The sequence below is a fragment of the Micropterus dolomieu genome, linkage group LG12 (genome assembly GCF_021292245.1).
Source record: "Micropterus dolomieu isolate WLL.071019.BEF.003 ecotype Adirondacks linkage group LG12, ASM2129224v1, whole genome shotgun sequence".
Taxonomy (NCBI): domain Eukaryota; kingdom Metazoa; phylum Chordata; class Actinopteri; order Centrarchiformes; family Centrarchidae; genus Micropterus; species Micropterus dolomieu.
This window is the reverse complement of record NC_060161.1, coordinates 18,010,660-18,038,249: the sequence shown is the minus strand read 5'-3', so window position 1 is coordinate 18,038,249 and position 27,590 is coordinate 18,010,660. Positions and strand designations below refer to the sequence as shown.

Below are 27,590 nucleotides of genomic sequence, written 5' to 3'. Positions count from 1 at the left end.
CTTGTGTAGATGGACCGGGAAGGCCTAACAATTGCGGTATGATTGGACTGGAAAGCATAATAATAGGGTTTGCACGCAGACACTCTGTAGAAAACGTAATATTGTCTGTTTGTTGGATGCTGGCATACACTGTGGAAGGATGAGCAAGTGCATACACATACTTAATCTATGACAAATACTCTTACTTGCTCCCTCTAATTCTCTCACATCCCTAACCTCCTGCTCTTTCCTTTCTTCTTTCCCTGTTTCTCTAAAAAACACTAACTGACATCGCGTAGAATCATCACGTCTTGTGACCCGGGTCCAAGTCCAAATTGCACTCTGGTGTAATGTTATTCGTCCACTTACGCCACGGCCAGAAAGACCATTCTGCCTTCTCCACAGAGCGGATGAAAGCAAGGAAGTCAGTAATTGCTTTTGACTTTCCACAGTGCCGCACCCCAAATATGTGGAAATTTCGCAGACCCACTCGGAGCACAGTCTATTTAATGAGATTGCCTCCTGTTTGTGCCGACGGGATAACAGAGGACTCTTGGTTGATGGCATCAGCCTTTAACCAATCAATATGGAGCGTATCAATGCTAAGAGGTCTCTGGGAGCAACCTGTATTTAATTTGGCCAAAAAAAAATTGCTTCATAAGGTTTTAAAGAGAAGTCATCCAGCTAGGTTTTTCATGCCAAAGTGGTGCATTGTTTAACCCATTTAACAATATTTATAATGTCTTTGCGGTCATTGAGTTAACCATTTTGATAGAACCGTCATCTGGTCAAAATTTTAATGTTTGACTTTGGAGTGTGATGCCATAACTCCCTTCTGCATTCCCATTTGTTGTAAATTTAGACATGGCTGCGCACTGACTCACGGCGTCGGTGTCAAAATGATTTGACACCGACGCCAATCTCACAGTGGCTCTTTTTGCTTCACTGATGATCCTCTTTGATCCAAAACCTCACCACCCTTACAATCAGAACAATATTGACTCCATTCCTGGGGAGTCCTGTCAGCCACCTCTATCCCACACTTACAGTGGGGTGCCCAAAAGATCAACTGAAAGAGACTTTCCACCCCTCCATCCTTTCTCTTTTCATTCTCCTCATTTCATTTCTGCATCAGTCCGACACTGGAATGTTATTCAACCTGCACAACAGGCCGTCAGGAGTGTGTGTGGGGAACCACCTTTAAAGCAAACTCTGAAACTCTATCCTACACACTACGCCTTTGCAATCCACCCGCACCCTGATTTCCCCAACGAAGCTAGCCAAGGCAAAGGAGATTGTTCTTTTACTTCTATGTCATGAGTGCAGGGGAATCTATTTCTATGCCAGACTTTTTCTTTTGACTTCGACGCGGAGCAAAGAGGGGTCTCTGGAACACTCCACAAGTCTGGCATGCAATTCTTCGACCAGTTGGTTTCAGCACAGGGGGTAGTCTGTAGTGGGGGAAGGGGAGGACTCTGCTCTGACAGACGTCCAATACACACACAGCTGATGCCTCAGGCTGGCAGGTCTAATAACATCATCTGTGCGAGAGAGTACTGGTGGATCTCATATTTATTACCCAATATGTCCATCGGGAGGGGTAAAAATATTGCAACAGCAGCCAACACCACAATGCTCATGTCAAGAATTTCAGAACAGATAGTTAGGCAACTCTTGGCAATGCTGGGCATACAAATTGAGAAATGAGGAAAACGCCTCACAACAAGCATAATTATGGTGGTCTCTGATTAACAGATGACTTAGAACTCCCAGTACAGGGGCTGCCTTCCCTCTAAAAATCTGTTACAATCTTGAGTTTGAGAGGCTTCATCAAATTTGATGAATACTCTTAAGCTGAGATCGAACAATGAGTAATGTGATGCAGCCAATGGGGAGACTTTAATTCCTGTGAAGGGTAGACCCGGCTCACATCAATTGAAACATTTAAATGGTATTGCCTTGTCTGAGACTATTATATATATCACAGGGCCCATTTTACCTGGGAGGTTTCCATCAGTGCAGTTTTGTAAAATTCATTACAAACATTCAAATTAAGGGTCATTAAAATATTAACAGCCAAGAAAAAGAAACTCACTGCCAAGCTGTGTTCTGAAAAGGCATATTTGCTTTATAACGAAGTCTGATGCTATTCTATATTTTTTTCTTATAGTCAGCATATCACATGAAAAGACCAAAACCAACAATGATTTTATCGCATTGACTAGTATTGTATATGTAACCAAACCCTGAAACTTCCCCTTGTCTGCCATAAAGTTCTACTGTTGTCCAACACATACATTTTCCTGCTGCTGTAAACACTCACTATTGCACCAGATGTGTATTAATCTGCAGCTAAAAATTGTCCCCGACAAATGCATCATTTACTCCAGCTTGGGTGACATTTGCTAAAAACTACAGTTCCTAGCTTTTTAGTAAAATATCTAATTTAGCTTTTTTTATTGTAACTATAATGCATGTATATTATTGAATGTTTAGTTGTCAATTTAAAGATTTATAATTTCAGTAAAAACTAATAGGCTTGGGGCCACAGACAGGGTAAGAAAGTCAGAGAGTAGGCTATTGAAACACATCGATGATTTTGATTTACACGTTACAACTCCATCTCCAGTACAGCTGAGTGCTGGTCGGAGCCATCAGAGCAAGGGGATTGTGGGCGTGGCCAAGAGGTCGATGCAAACCCATGATTGGTCAGTCAAACCCACCAATAGAATCTCTTATTTTGACCATTTTTGACTCGCAAAACTTTGACTTGCAAAACTCTCTCACTTGCAAAACGGTTTAAGCTGCAAAACTTTCTGATTCGCAAGGAGCACTTTTGACTTGAAATCAAAGGGGACATATTAGCAATTAAAAGTTTGTGAGACAAAAATAATTTTTTTTATAAAATTGATTTTTGATTGCATTGCGATAAATATGCTCTCAAAACATTTTTTTTGCTTGCATTAAAAAGACACAATACTTTCATAAATGCCTATGTGCATGTAAACATAGTCAGTGGGTTTGTGAAATGAGTTTCCCCACTGGTTCAGCTCTGATGGAACCTCCTACTACAACATATCCCGATGCCATCTACTCAGGAGCCTGAATATTTAACAGCTCTATCACTGATAATCATGCCTTTCATACTTCTGACGCAGCGACTGACTCTCTGAGGTGATTGATGACTGCAACACGTAGTGCTGTGCTCCTGTTTGTCTGTTGTCTAAACTGCGTGAAGAAGAAGCCCAGGAGCGTGAATTTCAGCCGTTTCTGCTCCAGTCGCTGCAGCCTCATCTGCATATAGGCGGCATCTGCTTTCACCTCGCATAATGCCCAGAGCTGAAGCAGACATCAGCCAAAACAAAACCCCAGTATGTGTACATTTCCATAGTACACAAGTACTGTGCTTTAGCCGTATTGCAAACATTACAAAGATGTATCAGAATCATCACAGGGAAAAATAAAGTTCACAAAGGCTAATGCAATTTTATGATACATTGAAGATAATCTAACTACTTTTAAAAAAAGCACAACAAAAAAGATGTAATGTCAGTTAACTTTATATAGCACTTGACATTTTCCTCTGTGACAGTCACAGTAATAAATTTCATTGCTCTTTCCCCCTGATGATGTGTTAGACATTGACATTTCTTTTCTTAGTCTTTTCTTACTTTCATACAGTATTTTTCAGCACTGCCTTTATACACCACATGGTTGTAATTTAATTACATTAAGGACAACAGCACACAAGATAATTCCACAACTTTCCCAGCAGACATTCTGTCAAACGCTGTCACCAGGATGGAAAGGGCACGTGTTAAGTGGAGTGACACGGAGAAATGTCCCCTGTTCAGTCTGACTCCGCAAATCATTATTCAGATTGAAGCACACCTCAGCGATCCAAGCCTGTATCCATGCACCAATGCTCGCCGCAAATGGCACCAATAACTCAGTACATTTGAGTGATTTTCTCCGTGCAAGCTGATGCTGACAGTTTCTTTGACGACCCCTTAAAAATTCAAATTACTTGTGTGAGACCAGGCAGTGTGTGTGAGTGTGGGAATAATGCGAGCTGGAGACAGTATGCAATGTGCAGCGTCAGCATTCATTCAGATTAAGTGGGCAAAAGTGATTATGATTTTATGGCAGTTTTCATTAAAATTTGTTTAAATGTAATGCTGCTGGTTAGTGCTTCAGGTATTTTGTAACTCTGACATGAAAAGAAAAATTCAGCTTCAGTTGCATTCAGTGCTTCAGTAAAACCCTCCCTCTAACAGCAATTGTCCAATCATAGCTTTAACAACCGTGACTAAGCACGACAGGTCTGTTAAGCTCTGGATATCTTAACATGTTAAAGCTATGCGGACATCCTATTGTGGACATGCAAAATGGTTATGAGGTAAACGGCCACATGGTGATGTTTCCACATCCAACAATGTCCAGTTAGACCCTCTCTTACAAACCAGGAAACATTGATAATAGTATTGCTTTGAAAAAAGCAAAGATTTTTGTTTTTTAATACAATGATGGACAGTTTATTTGGTTGTGGTCAGATGGCCACACTGTAACGTATATTACACATACAAAAACTAGTCGGCTACTCAACGGCCCTTTTAAAAGTTTAAAAAACACGTTTTATCCATGTATGCATATCTACATGTAAACGATATTCTTATCTCATCGTTTGTGGTTTGAAAAGTGGCGTGCTATTTATACGCCATGCCATGATATCACGTTTATAGACAACATGACCATAATATCCCACAAGACCTCTACTCTCACCTCATCTCACGATCAACAGTCAAGACGAGAGAACGTGTTAGGGGCGACTAGGTGTGTGAATTTTATGATTTCATGAGATCCAACTGAAATTCTTCTGTGCTGGCCAACACAATAGCTTTCCGCTGGTACGTTTTTGATATACATGCCGGAGTTCTAGTTAACTTTCACGCTATAACATTTCCACCATGCAACTAAACATAAATTTCAATTTGGCTAACGTTAGCGTGCAGTTAGCAGTCATTTTGGAAGACGTGCACATGCAGTGGATGCTTGTTGTCATCACACATAGTAATATGAAATTTTGATTTAAAACACAATACGTTAAAAGTAATCTGACTAATTGTTTCAACAACAAAAAAAGAGCAAAAGTCCGCTGGTCATTTCAACCTCAGATGTTGAATTCACTGAAATCTTCCCTATTATTTGAGGGAGGGTTTTAGATTGATAACTATCTTGGCTCTATGTGGTGCATGGCAGGCACCAGGTGTGTTTGTTTTGAGTTGTAATTGAATGAAAGGACTGTGCAGCCACAACATGGTTTCATAGCAACACATGGAAAAATTGTACTTGATTTAATGCCAGTGGTGTTTGCGATGCTGTTTGGTTTGAAGGAGAAACTACAGCTATAAAAAGATTTGAAAAGTTGAAAAGTGATCTCAAAAATTAACAAAGAGGAAAGTAAAAGGCACAAGTTGTGATAGTAGTTGGACTGTTTATATTAAAATCAAAAATAAAATCAACGTATTACGGTGCCACACTTAGGTTCAACAGCTGTCCAGAGTTGGTGGATGTTCACTGAGAGACTGCATTAACAAAGTTATGAACAGGTAAGAATCCACTATAATGGTTAATTTCGAATGTTCATGGCATATTCCACATACAAAAAAAGAAAGGTTTCACTTCAATTAGATATCTTTTTTATATATAATTTTTTTTTTATATCATAGTTGGCCACCAAGACATACATTATGGACCTTGTAACCCAAGTGTCTTTAAAATAAGTAGTAGTATAATAGAATCATTAGCTTAACATCCTTGACCGAGACTGAAATGCTCAAAGAAGACATGTAGTTGATTTTATTCAGGGTTCTGATAAGTGTCCAGCATGCTTTTATAATATTTTATACAATAAGCAGAATTATATATATATAGGAAATCCTGAATGGTTCACACAAAGAAATGTGCTCAGAGCACACAGAACTTGAGTGGTATGAATAGGTAAACTTGAATGTGCTAAGTTTGAATATCAACACCAGACTATAGATGTCTTATATATCCAATAGAACCGGTACATCATTATGTTTTTTTTTTGTTTTTTTACTACAAGTGGCATATTTTAATTTGTAAAAAGGTTTTCCTAAATGTACACATTATACCACAGAATTTGTCAGCTCGTCTATAACATGTAATTCAAGGTACTTTCCTCATTGTGACATACTAAAGAAGATTGTTGTTTATTTTTCTTTGAGGAGTTCAAAGTTCGGTTTCTGTGCCCCTGACAGTGGCCTGTCTGTTTTTGACAATTTGTATTCTAGGGTGATCCCGCATAGTCGAAAATTCAATGGGCGGAGCCTGATTCAACTGTCAGTCTCACAGCCGAAGCTTTGCAACGGCGTTATGAAATGAGGATCATACCATTTTGGTGATACAGGGGTGCTCAACCTCTGATTTTAAATAGAACTACCAGTTTTCTCCCAATAAGATAATACGCTGCCTATTACAATATACACTTCAACATATGCTGTAAATAAAAATGTAAAAAGAAGTGTGTGAATCTAAAATTGTAACCCTAACTGTTAAGGAAGACGGGGTGTCAGTGCGCATGTGTGGGCGTAATGTGTGTGTATGTGTGTAGTGGCAGAGGAAAAGACTAAAGAAAGACTGCATCCCCCCCCCCCCCCCCCCCCCCCCCCCCCCCCTCGCAATTCTGATTCGACTATGTAAATCCTTAGTAGGGGACAGCCCTATTGTATTCATACACACTTTGATGTCCTAAGACTCCAACTGACTATTGATCATTGACTTAAGATAATCATTTTACAGTCATTAAACTGTCAATGCATGTGTTGCAGCCAGAGACTCAGGCGTACATTTGGATATAGTATAACAGTATATTAAATAAGTATAATAGTATATTAAATAATATAATTCACTGCAATGTACAACAACAGTGGAGAAAGTTGCTCTTCTTCTTCTGCTTCCAAACTCACTTGACTTACTTAAAGGCACAGCCTTGTGGAGGAAGCTGTGTAGCACATCAAAACGGCACCAAATACTAAATTATGAAAACTACTTCCTGGAAAAACATGGGCAGTAAATCTTGGATCATAGACACTACCTGCATCCTAATGAATATGTATGCAATTGCAAATTAATCTGCTAAATTATTAAGAGATTCATACATATATTAGTTCATTTTTGAAGTCTGATAAACACAAAACAGTTGACAATATGAAATATAAATTGACCTCTCATACATGCGAATAACCACTTTTTTTGTTTGTTTGTTTCGCTTTTCCACTTTTGTGGGGACTAATGTTTTGTTTTTTTGTTATAAGAAGAAAGTATTAAGTATAAAATTGATTCCAATATTAATTTAGTTCCAGGTCCAAAAGATACATTGTTAAGACGTTATACTAGCAGTTCTGACGAGGACGCAAATTATATCTTTTTGGGAGTGAGTTTAAAGTGGATCTTGGGATCAGGTTGGGACATCTTAACAATGTTTTAAGGTTTAGCCATTAATGGCGGTGACAAAGTTGTTGTATGCATGATTGTTTAGTATGTGTTTTTCTTTGTTATCTTGTAAATAACTTGTTGTTAAAAACATGTAACATGTCATTTAACGGACGTCCGGGTCAGACAGGACGACGTTAGTTAGACCATTTCAGAACGTGTACTATATAAAGTTGTTAATCAAGAAATCCAGGATCTATAAAGCTGCTGAAGGCACACTGTGCACATAAACTTCAGCAGAATAGCTGAATAAACCAGTTTGTGGTAACGTCTTGGGTGTTGGCACAACAAACTATTTTTGAACAATACCGGGAATTGGACGTCTTTATTGGATGTTCACACAGCAGTGAAGTTTTTGTGGGGGGAGTGTGGAGGGTGGGTTCTTTTTTTCCAGCCCCTCCAAAATCAACAAAAGCTATTGTATAAGGAATAGACTGAATGGTGTGTTTATCTAATGTAAGCTGCAATCATTAGCATACTCGGATAATTAGCATACAACTTACAGTAGCCAAGTACCAAGTGTTTCTTCCCAGTACCAAATCATTAACTAACTACATTAGCTTTTGGGCATTCCCGGTTATGTGTAAGCCGATTCTTGGAAGCCATCAAAGATTAGTGTCACATTAGCAGGCCTGGCCTGCACTTTATTGTATTCAGGGAAGTTACACTCCAGCAAAGCCTGGCAATGTTACCTGATATAGCATTACTTTTTCTAAAGTCAGCCATCCTGAAAGCATTTAATTTTGTTTACATTAAGGCTCAATCCCATTTCACCCCTTGCCCCTACCGCTTGTTTTCGAGTGTACCCCTTGGCCCTTAAAACAGAGTTAAAAGGGCCAAGGGGTTGAAATATTCCCCTACGAAATGGAACAACCCTTCAGGAACCAGATACGTCATCAGTAGTTGACAACGGCTCTGACGTTAATAGAAGCGACAAGTTTTTACAGGATTTCTCCATGACAACGATTGAAAACAACTCCAATATGCCGTCCTCCAATGGTAACGTTATATCACACATGAAGCGATCTAACAAGTCACCAGTTAAAAATAAAAAGCACAGCTTCATTACCAGGTTTCTAACATTACTAGCGAAGCTAGCTAACGAGACAACAAGCTAGCGGCTGAACTAGTGAACTAGTTTTTTTTATGATTGTTTTGAAGAAAATCCCGATATTACATTGAAATTACATTAAACTGAGAATAACCATGGTAATCATAAATTACACGAAGAAAATACTTGTATTCTGGGAACTTTCTTGTAGCCCTCCGTTTGGAGTGTGCCTCTGAACAATCTCCATTTCAAGGGCTATGTAGCCCTCCCTCTTCGCCCTACCCCTCTATCGCAACAAGAATCGGAACACCCTACCCCTAGAGTTGAACGCGCAAAACGGAGGGGTTGAGCCAAGGGGTAGGGGGGCAAGGGGTGAAATGGGATTGAGCCTTACATTCAATGTCAAAATATACCACTTGAAAATACAAACAAGCTAAGCAGCCAGACAGGGTTATGTTACCTTATACTAATATTACTTGGACTAGAACAATACAGTTGTTGTTTTTTTTGTTCCGTGTCTTCAACGCGGATCATGACCTGATGACTGATGCCTGGGACATTTCAACCAGTTTCACCACAAGTCACCACATATGGACGCATGGCATCACTTTGTAATGTACTTGGGAGCCCCATAGCGTAGTAGCATAGTCCAACGCATTGGGGAAAGCCCTGTAGATTTGTTCATTAACGCTAAAGGTAGGTGTATAATATGTAATAATAAAGTCCAAGTAAGGAGGTGGTTGGGGTGGATGGGTGGGCCAGAAAATGGACTTTCAAGCAGGAGACCGGTGAATGTTTCCCAGGTGAAACAAAAGTACGAGTGTTTTTATTTGTTACTTAGATTACGTAAGTTGCTTAACTTCCACAAGAAACATTACTCAACTTACGTAAGTTAAGTCACATAAGTAATGTTATTTTAAGTCGAACCACAGTGTTTTTCTAAACCTACTTTTTGTAGGTTTGGTACCTAAACCAGACCAAATTGTGATGTTTCAGTTTTATTTTGAAAGTCTAACCTGACTTTGCATTATGCATTGTTGCTAATTGTGCTAATTGAGTTAATGTTAGCTTAATTAGCTAGCTAACTCTCTCAAAAGCAACAGTTGCAATGTAGAAATTAAATGCTTTTGTCTACCTCAGTCTAAAATCAAGAACCCAGTGTTTCAGAATGTATACAGTTCCACACTGTTATCATTGTAAACTGCAATGTGATAAATTGAAATTCTTAGCAACAGTAATTAAGGGGGTTAGCGAACGGTCAATGAGTGCATCTGCCTCATTTAGTAGCTGGGTACCACCCGGAATCTGAAACAAGCTCAATATTACCACACTTAAGTGTTTACGCTCCCACTGATTGGCTGAACAAGCAGGAACCATAACCTTGGTGTTTTTACTTTTCTCCTCTTCTTCATGTGGGATTTGAGTAGCTCAGTTTTCCCACACCGGAATGTCAGTACTGTGCAGCTGCAATCAAAACACAAGGTGTACATGCCAAAGTCAAAGTATGTCTTCCTTCACATGGCCCACATGCACATGACACCACGTCGACAGCATGACCTACACATTAAAACACCAGAGCACATTTATTAAGCTGAGGTCTGAAACTTTTCAGCTCACTTTTCATGCTAAATTGAGTGTGAGAAGCGTGAATGCACATCTGTGTTCATATGGAGCTTGTGCATGACAGGAAACAAATGCATACCTCAACTCCGTACAAATGTATTGACTGATAATGTCTAAGCTATGTGTCAGACTTGGATATGATTTTTTTTCTCACCAAATGAAGACAGCAACACCCTGCAGGTCAAGACAAAAAATACACTGGCTTTTAAATTTTAATAATGTGTCATATTTGAACGATTGGAAATGAAATTATTTAGCGCCTGCAGTCTTTCACAGCGCTCCTTTATTATACATCTGCAAAGCAATTTATTCGTTATTGCTTTCTAATAGGGCAACATATCCTGGGTCACATCTTCAAACAGCTAGGAAAAAAATGTTGTAGTGTATTAACGGAGACAAGGAGTCGCAATTTGTGGGTGTTAAATTGTTTAAATATGCATATAATGTCCCATCTACCGTGTGAAGCTTGCCCTTCCGCTAAATGAATTATAAATACAACGGACCTCTTGCAAGTGTGAAAAAATGAAACACTTAGCACTTTAGACAACTGTAGTTTGAGGGTTCAGAGTGCCATATGGCATCATATCTTCTTTCAGCAGTGTTGCTTGTAAACTGATGGACAAAAGGAAAAACTCAAGTTGTCTCTGGTAGCTGAGAAAAGGCAGAAAAGTCAGTCGCGTTAATGCTTTCAGCATTTTCCTCCTAAAGACCTCAACAAAGGTTACACACATTGGCTCAAGCAATTATTTTTGTTTATCTTGAAGTGAAACTTGCTAAGAAATACAGTTGACTATTCAGCGTCCTCCATCACTGTCTTCACGCGAGTTCTTAAGCTAAGCTGTAATAAATGGTCAAGCTCAAAACTGACAACACAATAAATGGAATAGAGTAAGTTGGATATCCGACAAGTCAGTCCATGACCAGATATTATTCTTTGTTAATATGTATGTATTCAAATTCCACAACTCTGGAGGTCAAGTTATGAAGTGAGTACATCTGATGTATTTGTCTGGCATCCCGAAAACCCCTGGCTTTGGAGCTTCTTGTCACAGACAAGTAATATATCCCAAGGGTCCCCACGTGAAGCACATCGATCTGTTTTCCTTCAGAGAAAAAAGGAGAGCTTGAGCAAGAACACTACTAGTAAGCCATTTTCAAAATATTTCTGCATCGTTGCCCTTGTTTTTTCTGTGCAGAGTCAAACGGTCATTAAGCACAGTCAAAGTCACAGGATTTTTATTTTATTTATTCTCCCCAAACAGACCGTAGTCAAGCTACGTTTCAGAGACTGTAGCAGAGGAACTTCCCTCCATAGCTGTACTTTTTTTTTTTCCCAGCAGTAGCCGTGCAAATAACACACTCTGCTGGGTTATTGATTGGTCCCACAGATGCAAACAGCAGGTTTAATGGAAATGCTATGTCTGCATGGAGAGAAAAGTAATATGATCTGATGAGTTCGGCCAGGATGGAAACATAGGCCATTCAATTTGTCTTTAAATCATTACTGAAATGAAAAGCAACAACATACAGAATATCATGTATCTTTAGTTTCTGTAAATATAAGTTAGTAGTTGGTGGATTGTTGCAACAAGGCAGCAAATTTATTAAATCTGTCAAATATGATAATTAATGATCCTTTCAAGATGTGGTTTACATTTACTCATTTGGCAGACACTTTTATCCAAAGCGACTTACATTTGAGGAACAACATACAAGCATCAACAGAGCATCAACTACAGATCTACAACTGACAATACATACTAGCAGCAAAAAATACTAGTGAGAGCTCACAGTACATATCACATCAATGGGGTAAATACCTAGGGAAGGAAGGAAGAGTTAACAAAAAGTGCAATCAAAACAAAAAGTGTAATCAATACAAGATCATTGTAGGGGATAGAAGAAGAAGAGCACAGGAAGTGCATGTTAGAGGTTAGTAGTTAGAGGTGTTATAAGAGGAAGTGTTCTCAGAAGAGATGAGTTTTCAAGAGCATCTTGAAGTTAGAGAGGGACACCCCTGCTCTGATGGCGTGTGGTAGCTCGTTCCACCATCGTGGTGTCACAGATGAGAATAGCTGGGACTGGGATTGCTTTGTGTGAAGGGATGGCAGGCGGCGTTCGTTGGAGGAGCGTAGTGACCGAGAAGGAACGTAAGTTTGTATTATGGAGTTTAGGTAGATGGGTGCAGACCCAGTAGTCACTCTGTATGCAAGCATTAGTGACTTGAATTTGATTCTGGAGGCCACGGGGAGCCAGTGGAGGTCTCTGAGTAATTGAGTGACATGAGTCCTTTTGGGCTGATCAAAAACCAGACGTGCTGCTGCGTTCTGAACCATTTGTAAGGGTTTAGGGAGACCTGCTAGGAGGGCAATGCAATAGTCGATGCGAGACATTACCATGGCCTGTACCAGAAGCTGGGTGGCGTACTGAGTGAGGTAGGGCCTGATTTTCCTTATGTTGTATAGAGCAAAGCGGCATGACCGAGAGACAGCAGCAACATGGTCTGAAAAGGACAGCTGGTCATCAATCATGACACCCAAGTTTCTCACCACCCTGGCTGGAGTGATGGTTGCTGTATTTGGTTTAATCCAAATACAGCTTACATAACAATTTTGAAATTTTAAATTCAAAAAGCTATCTCAAAATATGTCCATATAAAGAAAATATAATAACATAATCACATTTTTAAAGATTGAACAGGTCTTTTTGTAAGTACCTAGGAATTCCATGTAGCAGATTTAAGAGGAAGAGAACCAATAAAACATACAATTTTATGATTCTTTTTATGCTCAATCAGCATACACTGAAAGAACAAGCAGGGAAGCCAAAAAGCTTATTATTCAATCTTGCCATTTACCTCCAAAATTCTGGATTATGGTCTCCAGTCCTCTAAACATAGCCTATTTAGAAATGACACAAATGTACAAATGCCTATATTTCATCTTTATATGACATCAAACAAAAGAGCTAGTAAAAGTACAGCCAACATCCCTTCAATGGTGTGGCAACACAGAAGGATTACAATGTCCAAGCTATAGATTACTGAAATCCAAACCAGTGGACAATGCAGCGGGGGAAAAATTACAACCAGGATTAGGGAGAAAGGGATGGAAAGTGGGATGTACGGACAAGAGAAGAGGTTCACAATAAAGGGAGTTTATTTACATTGTCCCCTTCATGTAAGTAAATATTGAGCGTTTTCTCTTGGGAAGTGGAACAGCAAAGTTTCTTTTTCTCAGAGGACCTCTTCCTGTGAGCGATATTGCTGGAAATAACTCCTAGTCCTCAGGTGAGAGCCCTCAGGGACAGATCCAGAAGGAAGAACTGTGCTGTATGTTAGCGCATCTCCAAATACTTTATCTGAGAAGCTGACTTTGTCAGGAGGCAGAGAGGATGCCTTACAAAGTATTATTTTTAAATGTTTCATATATTGTAGTAGCATTATCCCAATGGGAGACCATAGCAGGCTCAGGAGAACAAGTAAAATAAATTTATTTCAGCTGGACATAGCAACTCTAATATACTCTCTAAAGCCTGCCTCAGTTCAAAGTTTAGGTAAAGATATAAATAAAGTTTTCTCTGTTCCTTGCGGTCGTTTTATGTCCAGGCTGAAGTGCATCTATTTAGTTAAAAGCACAAGAAAAGGCCGGGGCCATTTTTCAAAAATTGATGACGGCTTTGCATAAATTATGCAAACTTTTGTCCTTGTGCCAAACAGTGCATCTACTGAATAATAATTACAAGAGGGACTTGGGGATATGAGTATGCAGAATATGAAACACATGCCAACATCCCTGTCATCTGTGGCCAAATCAAGGAAAGGAGACGGGTTTGCAGAATGAAACACAAAAACGTGACAACAATAGACCTAACTTTTCATTCCCTTTTTCTTTATATATTTCATGTTTCTCAAATGAAAACTGTTGTGCAGTTCAACAGCCTGACTCTTTCAACGTTTTAAAACCACAACTGCTCTAGTTGTCATATTGTTAAAATCATCTGCAGGATTTGCACCAGTAAATTAACAATCCATTACTTTATTGTCATGTTTAGTGGCTTGGATCGCTGTTGGACATTTACAAGGATTGCATGTCTTCTTTTTTTTAACCTTTTTTTTTTGGTGGAGATACTGCGGCTTAATAACTCAGTGAATAAGGCTGTTAAATGTCCACACTGGGGACAACAGAGTTCAGTTGGATTTTACAAGTAGCAATGAATGGAAATCTTGGAAACTGTATTTTTCAATAGCCAATAGCCATTTAATAAAATGCAAACTAAAATATGTTATGTTATACATAAAAGCATTTTTTTTTGTAAATTAATGCTTTTGTAATTAATTAATTATAATGATACAACTGCTGATGTAAGACACTTTGATGGTTAAAAGGTTCTTCAATCAGACAGAGTATGAGGAGACACTAAAGCCAAATCAAACCCCTGGCATGGACAAAGCAGCAGAAGGACAGTCGTTGGGGATTTGATATGCAAATGCAATTACCTTATTTGCTAATCCAGTGTCCCCCCTTTGGCAAGACAAAGGTGTCCACTTTCTGGTGAATCCTATCACTGTTTTGTATCTGTAAGTAGAGAGCAGTTTACTGTAGCTTAATTAATGAAATGGCTTCCATTTGTCTGTAGTATACAATCTTCTATCTGGTTGTTAGAGATTTTTCAGCATTACAAACTATATTGTCCATTTGGGAATGGGCAGAGTATGTAATACGGGGAATATATTCTTGGGGTAAAATGTCCTGGACAAAGAAAATTAAAAAAAGCATACTTAAAGGAATAGTTTGCCATTGAAACCACTCGTGTGTCTGTATGGTAATCAGGAAACTAGGGCAAGCAGTCAGTTAGCTTAGTTTACCACTGTACTTATCTATATAATGAATAAGGACTTTACTGTGGGTTTTAGGAGGTACCTTGTTAATACATACAATGACAGCACGAGGTAATGTTTTGGTTACAAAATTGGACAACTCATTGAATGCCAAATTAATTTACTGGATGAATTAGTATGCATGTTTTCGGTTGAGCATTTTGCTCATTTGCTTTGTTTAATTCCACTGGCAATCTGTTTCATTGTGGAAGTGAGGGAGGGAAATGCTTGATTGATTCATGGAAATTCATTCTGTGCTCATGACATTTGTCAGGCAGCAACAATGACCACTCCAAACATCATTGGTAGATCCCACAAAAAAGACTTAACTGATGCAACAACAAAAAAAAGGGAAAATAACTTTCACAATGTGAACTTGCATTCGTCACTTGTTTGTTATTCAAGACAGGAATTCTTGTCTTAATTCCCTAAAAAAAAAAAAGATGTGATCACAAAGTAAAGAGAGACTGAAGTGCTTTATTACACACACACACACACACACACACGTAAGCACTGCTGCACGCATCTGCTCGCCAGTGAGCCTGTTGGAAACTGTCACATGCCTGGCAGGTTCTGTAACTTGGGCAGATGGTACAGCACAATTAGGCCCACCGAATCTCTCAATCAATCTCCTGTATGACACATGAAGAACCCGGTTCTAAGCTGGCTGTTTCTGTTAAACCAACTTGCTTGTTCACTTTGTATTCACGTCCCTAATTTCAGAATAAGAATCAGCTCTATTGCCAGGTATGTGTGCACATACAAGGATTTTGACTCAGAATTGTACATTGCTCACAATGCGCTTCCTCATACAATAGAAAAATTATAAAATAAGATATATAAGATATATTATATATTCATAATAGTTTGCAAATTGTATTTATTCTCATATCCTGCAAACCATTTCTGTTGCCTTGCTGTTCCTGGAAAAGTGCTTCTTCTTTCATGCTTTCTGAGTTAATATTTTCTTTGCTTCCCTCATTTTCTGCAAGTTACAAAATCCACTATTTATTTATTTTATCATTTTCTGCACACATTGCTTTTTCTAGCAATGCCTTTTCTTCCCTTTCGTTTTGCACTACACTTCCTGTGACCCTCTTCCCACCCAGTTTTTCTCTACCCTTTTCTGCCTTCTCTCTTGGCTTGTTTAACCACTGGCCTGAATACAAGACTATACTGTAGACAATAGGCAAGCGCAAGTGTTTCATTCACACCCAATTGCTGTGAAAGGGATTTTTCTGGCCAGATATTCGCTGAGGAGAACAATGAGAGCGTCACAGAAGAACAAGATATCCCTGGCGTTTTCACGTTTTGTCCCATGTTGCACACACAAAAGAGAGGAAAAGTGATCCGGTGTATTTGACACCAGCGAGAGCCATTAGCCGGAGCCGGTTAAATAAGGATAGCTCAAACTAAGGCGCTAACAGAGACGTTACACATCTGCTGCTCGCACCGGGCCCCTGTTGGCCCTGAGGATTCTTCCTTTGATCAGCAGCCCTATCAACCACCTTCCTACAAGAGCTCAGATGAAACAGCCTTTCAAACACACTCGGAGAGTGCGACAGAAACACACCCACACTGACAGAAATGGAAGTGCAAACGCACAAACAAACAAGCAGGTTTGGTAAGATTCGCACCAACACATATGCAGACACAGACAAACAGACTGATGGAGATTTGAATATAAAATCTATAGTATCACTGGTTTACTCTCAGTAGAGAAAAATTTTAACTTGCTACTTTCTCTCTCCTGCATGAATAAATACAACATATCCACATTTCCAGCGGAAGCAAGCCAAACACCTCACTCAACAGTGGGCCAGACGCCACCTTTGGACTGCCAATCCCGCTGTTGTATTTCCCCCACCTGTGACGGGAAGATGATTCACTAGGCCTGCCAGACTGCATCTAGGGACTGTGTGTACTGGGGCGTACTCACTGCCAGCACAGACAGAGGGTAAAAAAATATCACCTTATGCACTGCACTGTGACCTGCAAATGCAGTTGATAAAATAATGTGGCCTGTGAGCAGATGTATCATACTCTACCTACTCAGGGTGTAACAATTCACCATTTCGAATCAAGGCATCGGGCCAAATGATTATGATATGGCAGACGGGAGCGAAACTGGGCCTCATACACTGGGAGAATGTTAAAATCGCTGTCGCCCTGCATGAACACACCAGCTGCACCAAAAAAAAGCAAGATGAGAATTATAGGTTAAATTGGATTTTTTTTTTTCAAAAGAGCATGTATATGTAATTTTTAGGGTCTGTATTTTTAGCCGTGGAACCCACGCTCCACCTGTGCTGCATTCCTCTCTGAATACACAAACAGCACAGAGACAGTTTTTGTTTTGACGATACAAATGGAATACTAGATCTCACAAGGCATCACAGATTTCACTAGGAATTTGCAGTTGAGCTATGCTCAAAACTCCCCAAACGTTAACAACAGTGTATTTCTGCAAAATATATTTTATTTTCCTTTACTTGCATTATCTCCAGAAATCATTTTCTCAAATTGTTTTCTACCTTGACTTTACTTCTGTCACAGATATATTGTATATCTGAAATAGTTTGGAGGTAGAGCAAACAACATAAAACGATGCATTTATTTCAATAGGCTATTTGATAGTGCTTAATAAAATTAAGTAATGGAACTACATAATCAGGCAAACCTGAAAGAATCAAATTATCAAAACACAGCAATCTAATTAATGTAAAGAAAAGAGTTAAATTGGTTTGCAAGGATCTCAATGGCACTGAGTAAGATTGTATTAATTCAAATATGTGGTTAATACATTTCAGTGAACCTCTTAAGTGTTTTATACCATAGATCACATGACAAATAGGAATTCAGTTTATCCAGCTAACAATACCTCATGCCATTCAAACGTTCAAAATGAATGAAAAATATATACTTTCATGTAGAAAGACTGGGAAGACATAGTGGTGCGTAATTATAAAGGCCACAGGAGTTCAAAAGACTTAATGGAACGAGTTGTGCACAAGCCAGACAATTTTTTTGACTCTTGCACCTCGCCATTTCCAGGTGTTCATTATTCTAACCATGGAGAACATCCTGAGGGCCATGGCCTGTTTTAATTCCTAATTAACTGCCCAGAACATAGATCGTGGTCAGCAGTGACCCTGACCAGCGAAAAAGGACCAGTTAGTGTCTCAGGGCATTACTCTTACTCAGGTCTGTAAATGCTCATTCCCCGACAAACCCCCCTCTAACACAGTTACTGTACCGTGTGTCATGGTATTGCAAGAACTGGGGCATGCTTTGAGAGTGACAACCTAAAGCCCATTGGAGGCAATGCATTTTCAACACACAGTACGAGTGGAAACACCTGTGGAACTTGGGGCTTACAGGTATCCTCTGTTAAAGATCCTGGTAGGATTCTGTTTATTTTCTGTCAACCAGGAATAAAAGAGTGGGCAAATACAACAAATGAATAAGTCCCCACGTCGTGGCTAATCTCGGCAAAGCTGCGTACCTATCAGTGGCATGTTTTTACACCATCTCTGAGATTAGTCATGTGTACACTCGCAGTGCACATACATATTGGGGCATTACCGGCACTCATAGGGAATACAAAAGCAGCAGCGGTGACTAAATGTCTATGTTTGCTTTGGAGAGATCAGGCGTGCCCTCCGTGTTACAACACAGGCCACCTGCAGTCTGGGAAATAGGTTTCTGGGGGGAATTAGAGGGTTCTGATGAATGAACAAGACAGACATGAGTAACCCAGCCCAATATACTGCTTATCTACAAGCTTATGTTGCACAAAGGAGGCAGATAAGCTCAGACATGCCAGCAGCGTGAAGGAATGGAGAAATTAGTGGAAATGAGGCTGAGGGGGGTTAAGAAAACGTACCCAGGTCAAGATCTACAGGAGAGCGGTCAGTTGCGACAGAGTCTGGATTCTTTGAATTGACACAGAACAGTTAACCATTGACCAGGGGGGCAAGTCAAGCTACATAGCCTGGGATCCATGTCATTCAAGATATTTCTACTCCAGAGACCGTGAATACAAAGCATAAAGTCATTATTAAGGCCTCCGCCTGCCCTGGGCACTGAATGCAACACTAATCAATGAGAAAGAAAGGCATTGTGGTTGGTCTTAGAGGACAGGTGATATTATGTTGGTGTGTGTTAGTCTGTGTGTGTGTCTGTGTGTGTGTCTGTGTGTGTGTATGCATATCGTCTATTAGTGTTCTCTGTGAGGTCAGTGGTCTGGATGGTAACACCAAGCATCACGTTGCAACTATTAATTTGTCAAAGGAAGGACAAAAATATTTACTGGCATAAATGTGAATCACCTTGTGTCTGTGTTTTGTAGAGTTTCTAATTATTAACTTTATTAACTTTGACTTGAGCCTGTGTAATATATTTATGCTTAATATGTGCGGGGCTTTTGAAACCACTTATAAGAGAGAATAGACTATACTAGATTCATATTCATAACCCAGTTTCAAAAGAGTGTAGATTTATTGATGTGATTTTAATGCCATGTTTTGTGTGTTTGTGTGTGTAGATGGAGGAGTCCATTCCTATGAAAACTGGTGCAATCTATGTTTTGTTTCAGCTAATTCATTCTTAGCGCATTCCCCAATTTTTCATCATGGCAGAAATTTGTTCAATTAGAGCTGAAACATTTTGCTGATTAAAAGAAGAAGAAAGAAAATCATTCTGTAACAATTCTGGTAATCGAGTAATCGTTTTAGTCAGGTATCTTGCAAAAATGCCATATTTCCTGGTTCCAGATTCTAATATGTCCAGACTTGTAGCTTTATTACCTTTATTTTTTTTTTATAGTAAAGTAAATAGGATTGTACGGTTGACCAGACAAAAAAAAAATGCTATTTGCAGACATCACTTCGGTTCTCGGATATTTGTGGGTCATTTTCACTATATTTCGACAGTTTTTCCATGGGCGTAACCACACATTCTTTGGGGGGGCCATGTCCTCCCCAATACTGAGAAAATACCAATGTGTCCCCATGTGCAGTACAATAGAAAATATGTTAAATTGTCCTCCTTTTATGAACCCTGTCTATTGATATTTCTCTTGTTAATTCCAATTTATTTTCAATATTTTTCATTTTGTTAAGGAAAACATAAGTGTCTAACCACCCCAATCCCAATTTACACTTGGTTTGCCCGTAGTGATCAGCTCACCCCCAGTTTGGAGAAGCAGAAAGGACTCCAGCATGGAAGGTAAGTGATGTACTGCTGTGGATCAACGGACGCAAAAAATAAAAAAAAAATAAAATCAATATCAATGAAGTGTATGCTATATTTAGAATATTTTCACAGCTTTACCTTGCTTGTCAGACCGCCTTTTTGGACAGGGGAACTGAATCCCTGTTCTCATCAATACCACCAGACTTCTCCGACAAAAAAAGTAATTTTACCTTGCAGAACACGGGAGTTGCTGGTCAACCGCTGCCTCCATTGATTCGTTAACATGTTAGTGAGAATCCAAACTATCCCTTTAAAACACCAAAGTCACACAGTAAAACAAACAAACAAACTAAACGTCTGAGGCAGCTGTAGACCAGCAACTCCCGTGTTCTACAAGGTAAAATTACTGTTTTTGTCAAAAGGATTCTGGTGGCTCTGAAGAGAGCTTAGATGGATATAACAGCCTCAGTTCCCTGTCAGACTGAGGTGCATGTGCATTGTTCTTTATACACTTACTATATAATGGACTGTACTTACACAGCGCCATTCTAGTCTTCCGACCACTCAAAGGGCTTTACAATATAAAAAATGTCAACCATTCACACACATTAAAACACTGATGGCAGTGGCTGCCATGCAAGGTGCTAACTGCACATCAGAATGGAACTAACACACACACTCACAGCAATTTGGGGCTCAGTGTCTTGCTCAAGGACACTTGGGACATGTAGACTGGAGGAGCCGGGAATCAGACCTTCTGTTTAGTGGACGACCCCATCTCCTGAGCCACAGTCACCCCATATAGCTAGCTAAACAACATGATCACATTGAAGCAAATACAACTCATAATACAAGCAGAATATTCAATGTATCAAATAATTTGAAAATTGAGAATTTGGGGAAATGCATTTTTTTATTCTGGGGGAGGGCTCTCATTTGGACTGTCTAAGGGCTACACCTTAAGACCTTCAAAACCTTGACATCTGGGATGAAATGAGTCAAAATGCATTTCCATGTAGTGAACTGTAAAACTTTTCCCATGTCTGATCAGAGTAGGGAATTGTCTGGTAAATGAAAAACCACACTGAGTTCAGCACAGCCCCATTCGAGTACTTCACAATAAGCCACAAGTGACAAAATTGAACTTCAGTTGTCAAGTACCATAATTCCATCCCCGGTGTATATTACGCAATCATCCACAGCACCAGGAAACAAATCCCATTGACTTGATTCCTATTTAATTATTCTACTTGACAATCCTTTCTGCGCTCTCTTTTCTCTGAACTTGTGTGAAAAAAAAAAAAAAACACAAAAGACAAAAAAAATTACTTTATCCATTAAAGAAAATCTCTACCTTTTCGAGAGTTGCATTCCTCACAGCCTGTCAGATTCCATTCACGAAAACCCACCTTCAACACTTATTTTATTTAAACCTGAGCAAATGTGGCACACAACACAATAGGGGTTTCACAGGTAAATAATTGCATAAATGCACTGTGACAGGGGAGGTTGATTCATTCTGGAGAAAACACTGCCTGTTGAGAAAAAGTGTTGACAAAGTAGCACTATACAGTAAACTGGAAGGAGAAAGAATGACGAGAGGCATAGAAAGGGGGCAGTGTAGAGTTTCCATCAGCAAACAAAACACTACATATTTCTTTGAAAGGCAGTGTTAAGTTAGGCTACTCTGCACGCTGTCAATAGTGACGTTCATCATAGGGCCACCCGCAGTCTATATATTGATTAAACCATCCATCACTTAAACTCTACAAGACATTATTTCTAATTAAAAAGTAAGTCATAAATTTTTGGCTTTATTGCCAGGCTGGGGCTGTAAATAAAATTCAAGGGAGGGCGGAAACAGATTGCAGCCTCTGTCCGACGGTTTAGAGCCACAGTAAAAAGGACAGACGGGTGTGATGGCACCTTTGGGATGCTTACACGCAGCTCGCGGGGCTGACAGCAGGGAGGTGCTCTGCTTCATCCCAGATAAACAGATGCAAAATCAATAATTTCTCTGGTTCTGTTTTTATAAGACAGGCGCTTCCCCTCAGAGGGGCTAAGGAGCCGGCCATGCATATGGAGAACAAATATGTAAATTAAAATTTCATAAACCGCTTGGGAATATGCGCACAGAAACAGCAGTCAGTGTACTTGAAAATGATGTATAATCATAAGAGGTTGTGACAGCATATGAAAGCACTCCATCACACAACTGGGTTGGCTAGTAGGCATGGCAGTGACAACAAGCTCCTATTATCCATCTGTGTCTCCATTTTCCTCTGCTAAACAACACTTTTGCTGCCAAATATGCCGTCGCAGGACATTATTTAATGATCCCTGTTGATAAAGAGGCCATTAGTACACCTACACTGTAGCCAAGGCTGTGACGTAGGGCAGGCAAACACAGAGCACACTCTCAGTCATTGCAGAGGACTCTTCACATTTGACAACTTCTGATTACCTCAGCGTGGACGCCAGTTGTAAGGCGGTGAAACCCCTGACAGCCAGTTGCAGAGTGTTGGTTATTTTTTGATGGGCACAGAGGGATGTCTGATTTCACAGGTACTAGCCAAAGGCAGGGAGGAAATGAAGGGAATTCGGGGGAGAAAATGAAGAAAAGGCATGTCATGGGCTCCGCAGCCTCCAGTGCCAACAAAAGAAAACGTGTGTAATCATTATTCATCTGTCTCCCTTCTCCTCTCCTGGGCTGATTTTTTTTTTCATACCTACCAGAACGGGAGTAGCTCTGACCACACAAGTGCCTTCTGACTGTGACTTGATAATGACAGAAAGCCTGGGGAATCATATTTGGTTAACTGATAGCCAGACAGGTTGCACCGCCAAAGTGAGGGAAGTGGCGTTGGTCTTGGTGAGAGACGGAAAGAGAGAATCACCCTCCGGGGGGAGGAGCAAGAACTAATGAGTGAGCTAAAAAGGACAAGATGGAGTGATCCTCTATAAAAAGACCAGCAGTAATCTCTTCCTCTCCTCCCTCTCCTCTCCCCTTAATGTCCTAAGAGATCTTGGCTCCTCTGTAAAGCCTGCTGCCTCCACACATCAAACAGAGCTGATTAGAGCCACACACCTTGCTGGAGCTGATGCTTTCGACAGGGTGCAGCCGAAGTTCAAGGGAGACTCAATGTCACAAAAACCAAAGAGGAAAAACTCTTCAAGTTAGTGGACATCTCTCTGGAACAGATACATTTGAACATCTTCCACTGAATCAGCATGCGACAAATACTGACTTCAGTATCCACTTAGCATATCTCTAACCCAGTGCCTTGGAGCTCAAGTAACATTGGTGTCTTTCAAATTCGGGCCGCTGCTGCTTTGGATTCTTCTGTCATGTCAGATGATATCAGCGCAGCCCCAGAGGTGCAAGCGGTGCTTGAATCTAATCGTCATCAACAGATCGTCCTGTTCGTTCACATTAGCATAAATGGTCACTGTGCGGATGAGGATGCAATGGGAAGACACAGTGGGAAGAGAAGGAGAGGAAGAGTTGGCAGAAGACAATGGAGGGACACCACTGGGCTGCTGTGTGAGTTCACTGTCAAGGGTGTTGTTTTATTAAGACCCAAACTGTCAGGGCAGGTATCAAGAGAGCAGCTGGGCACATGACAGGACACTTGGGCTAACATCCCAGTAACCCCTTCTCATACAGAAATAGCTCCATCCAAATTTACCATTCTCTCTGACAGACTTTTTCTTTTACCTCTAGCAATCAAGAAAAGTGAAACGTTCACCTGCATAGCCCTCTGGGACTGAGGAGGTGGGTTGTGACAGGCAATAACAATGTGGGTTTGTGTGTGTGTGTGTGTGTGTGTGTGTGTGTGTGTGTGTGTGTGTGTGTGTGTGTGTGTGTGTGTGTGTGTGTGTGTTTGAGAGAGAGAGATGGACTGGAGGAGAGAAAAACTACAAGTTGTTACAAAAGTGTATTTTTCCAGAAATCACTCAACAAGAGCCATATAAAAGGAACAGGTCAACATTATAGATGAGAAATTCTAGCACTCTCATACCCATCCGTTGAATATGAAGCTACAGCCATGTTACTATTGTCACGATACTGGAATTTCTAACTTCGATGCGATACCTTGAAAAATATCGATATTCGTTAACATTTTTGATACCACAGGGGAAAATTGACACAGCCTTCATTACATTACCAAATTTCATTACTAATTTATCTAATCAACTTATCTTAGAAATGAAGTAAAGTTAACAGAACTGTGTGTTAAGCAGAACACCATCAGTTAATTTACATCTGAGCTTGGTCAAAGTACTGTCCTATCCGCTGAAACTTCTCAGGTCTGACAACCTGAGGGGGATTAGCTTAGTTTTGAGAATAACAAATGTCTGTTGGGCCAACAGGACAACTAGCTTATCCGCAACAGTTTACTGGGCCATCTTGTTTAGTACTTCAGTGTTCTTTAAAGAGGAGACGTCTCCAAACTCTCAAGGTCGGAGTGTCGGTCCTGCAGGTGCTTTGCTAAATTGGTTTTGTTGGCGCCTTTGGTTAGCACTGCTATGCACTATCGCTTGCATTTGGGCTTGCTTGTATCCCTGCCATCCAATCACAAGTGACGAGTACTAAAAACAACAAATTGTGGTTTTCACGATTTATCTTTTGTGTGCATTAACCAAACAATATATATGGTCTATATAATTATTGAACTAGAGGTGCAGGTAGGCAGAGAGTCAATATAGCTGTTTCCCAGCGTTTCCAGTCACTATGCTAAAGTAAGATAAAGGGCTGCTGGCTGTAGATTCATGCTTTATGGACAGGTATGATAATTGTTCTCTTCTAACTATTGGCAAAGAAAACTAAATATGTCGACCTATTCCTTTAACCTCTTAATCTCTTAAATTAACTGTATTAACTAGTGATTTTTACAGTCAGAGTGTGAATGTTTAAAAACCCTCTCAGCACTGTTGCATAGGTCTTTGTGAGATATACAATTTGCAGGATTTAAAAATGCATGGCTGAACGCAGGAATCACGAAACATCATGCTTTTATCATGATAATGAAGATTAAGAGAGAGGCAAAGGGCTGCTGGAGACATAAATATTGAATTGGAAGAGGTGGACATGCACAATGTCTCAGCAGACAGCGATTAAGCAGAAATACATGCACATTTACTGTATGTTTATACACACCAGCTGACATACACACATTTGCTTATTAAGCGTGACCACCACACACACACACACACACACACACACACAAATATATCTCCTAAAGAACACAAGAACGCTGTGATTAATTAAGGTTACAGCTGCCTTAAGTTCAGAACAAAGCAGTAGCTTAAAACAAAACAAAATAAATGTCCTAGTGTGGGGTTCGGTTGTGTGAACCTACCGTTATTTTATTCAAAAATAGGTAGCCATGCACACATAGGTTAATGTAGGTACATTTGTTTGGGGTTAAAATGAACATTAATCAGCTAATGTAGCACATTTGGCACATAAACACGCAATATTTTTGCAGGATAAGTACATGAGTGAAGATGAGATGACTAAGTGACATTTTCATGCAGCTGCAGGAGTGTTCTCCCTTGAACTCTCCCGCCTGTTGCTACAAAATGACCACAAACATGTCTGAGCAAATATATTTCCAGCAGGTTGCTGTTGTCAAGACAACAGCAATTTGCACGGAGGGTCAACTAATTTTTCCTCATCAGCCGTGCACTACATCAAGTAATGTAGGCCTTTTAAATAATGCGGTCATTTAGAACGTTTTGATGCTTCTGCTCGGTCTCCTCGAGCCAGGCTGCTTTGGTGCTGATCGTAGTCGCCCAAGTAACAGGACAGAACAACAAAGACGTGCAAAGTCAACTACCTCTGGACGGGATTCAAATTCAAGAACACTGCTGACATTGGCCAAAAGGATTTCACTCCCTTTCCATTCAAATGACCTGTTTTGCATCATTTGGAGAAATCCGGGCAGGATCACACTATGAAAACAAATTGCAGGGCTTTAAGATAACAGGACCAAAACTTGGCAGGGCTTATGTCATCACAGGCCATTATGGTCAAGCTAACTTGAATGGCTGATGCTATGGGCAACCTTGATGTGTATGCAAAGCATTGTAGGAGGGCGCTGAGGTTTATACTCTCCAACAAGGCTGAAGAAGAAGTTTTGTGGTTGAACAGGTTTCCAGATTTTCAAAAGCTTGTGCCTAAACAATGTACTTCATGTCTTAATTCCCGAAATGTCTTACTGCACTAACACTAATATTTTGCCTGTAAATCCAGCAGGAGTTTTGCCTTCCTAAACCCCCCCCCCAAAAAAAAAGATCTTGCTGAAGTAGATTAGACGTAATCCAAAGTGACCACAAATTAGGCCAAAGAAGGTGCATCAAATGAAGGTTGTAATTCCACGCCGGGGTGCATTAGGATATTTATCATCACAGCAATCCCTGGCTTTTAATTCATTTGACATCTTTCAGCACTAATACAGTATCTGATTTCTGAGAAGCACCAGTACACGGTCACACAGCGTGACATCTGGAGGAAAGCAGCAGGTTGCAGGACAAGAAATGTGTTTCTACACAGAATAGAGAACACGGCCATTATGTCTGTGCCAGATTTACGCTTTACATCTAAAAAGCACAAGCTGGGCCCGGGCATAACTACCGCCCGCTGCTCTCAATGTTATTCAAATGACAGCACAATTCTATTTTCACCTTCCAACTAATGTGACCATTCCTCTTATGTCAGCAACATTTACTGTCCTTCCTTTGTGTTGGATATGCTAGCAAACTGGCAAATTCATTCTTTAAATGGGATTATCCTGGAAGGTGTGCGTACTTGCTAGGATTCAGTTCCAAATTATTCTCCTCTGAAATCTCCCGTCCCATCAACTCTCATGAAACGGTCATGCGGAGAATATAAGCCCCTGAGGCCTTATCAAAAAGGTGACACATGAAGCTTCTATCGCCATGACTAGCTACCTTACCTTGATCTTGCTGAATACGGTGGTAAAATAACATCAAAACATCAACAGGGGCACGAAAAGCAACGTAAACAATGTCTTCAGAAAAAAAAAATGCGTTGCCGCAAGAAAACAGGAAAGGAGGGGTGGTTGCATTGACTTGGATGAAGGGGAAACGGGTGTAGATGGTTGTAGCAGGGTATGTTTGTGTGCTCAGGTGTGTGTGTGAGTGATCATCCACGGAGCCCACGAGTAAACTCTGGAGGGCAAACAATCTCCCTAATTGAATTCAATCCAGGCTCACCACAGGAGGCATCTAGGCTAGTGGCTCCATTAAGTATGGAGAGGTTTGGTGGAGGTGGGCGTCAGTGCCGGGACGAGGAGGTGGGGGAAGGGGGGTATATGC

At 40.2% G+C, this 27,590-nt stretch overlaps 1 protein-coding gene across 5 annotated transcripts in view; it reads right to left on the bottom strand.

The window, feature by feature from the left end:
* The window catches only part of LOC123980592 (adhesion G protein-coupled receptor L3-like), a 226,187-nt gene that overhangs the window by 175,300 nt on the left and 23,297 nt on the right, over window positions 1-27,590 (bottom strand). The gene's annotated exons all lie outside the window — the stretch shown is intronic.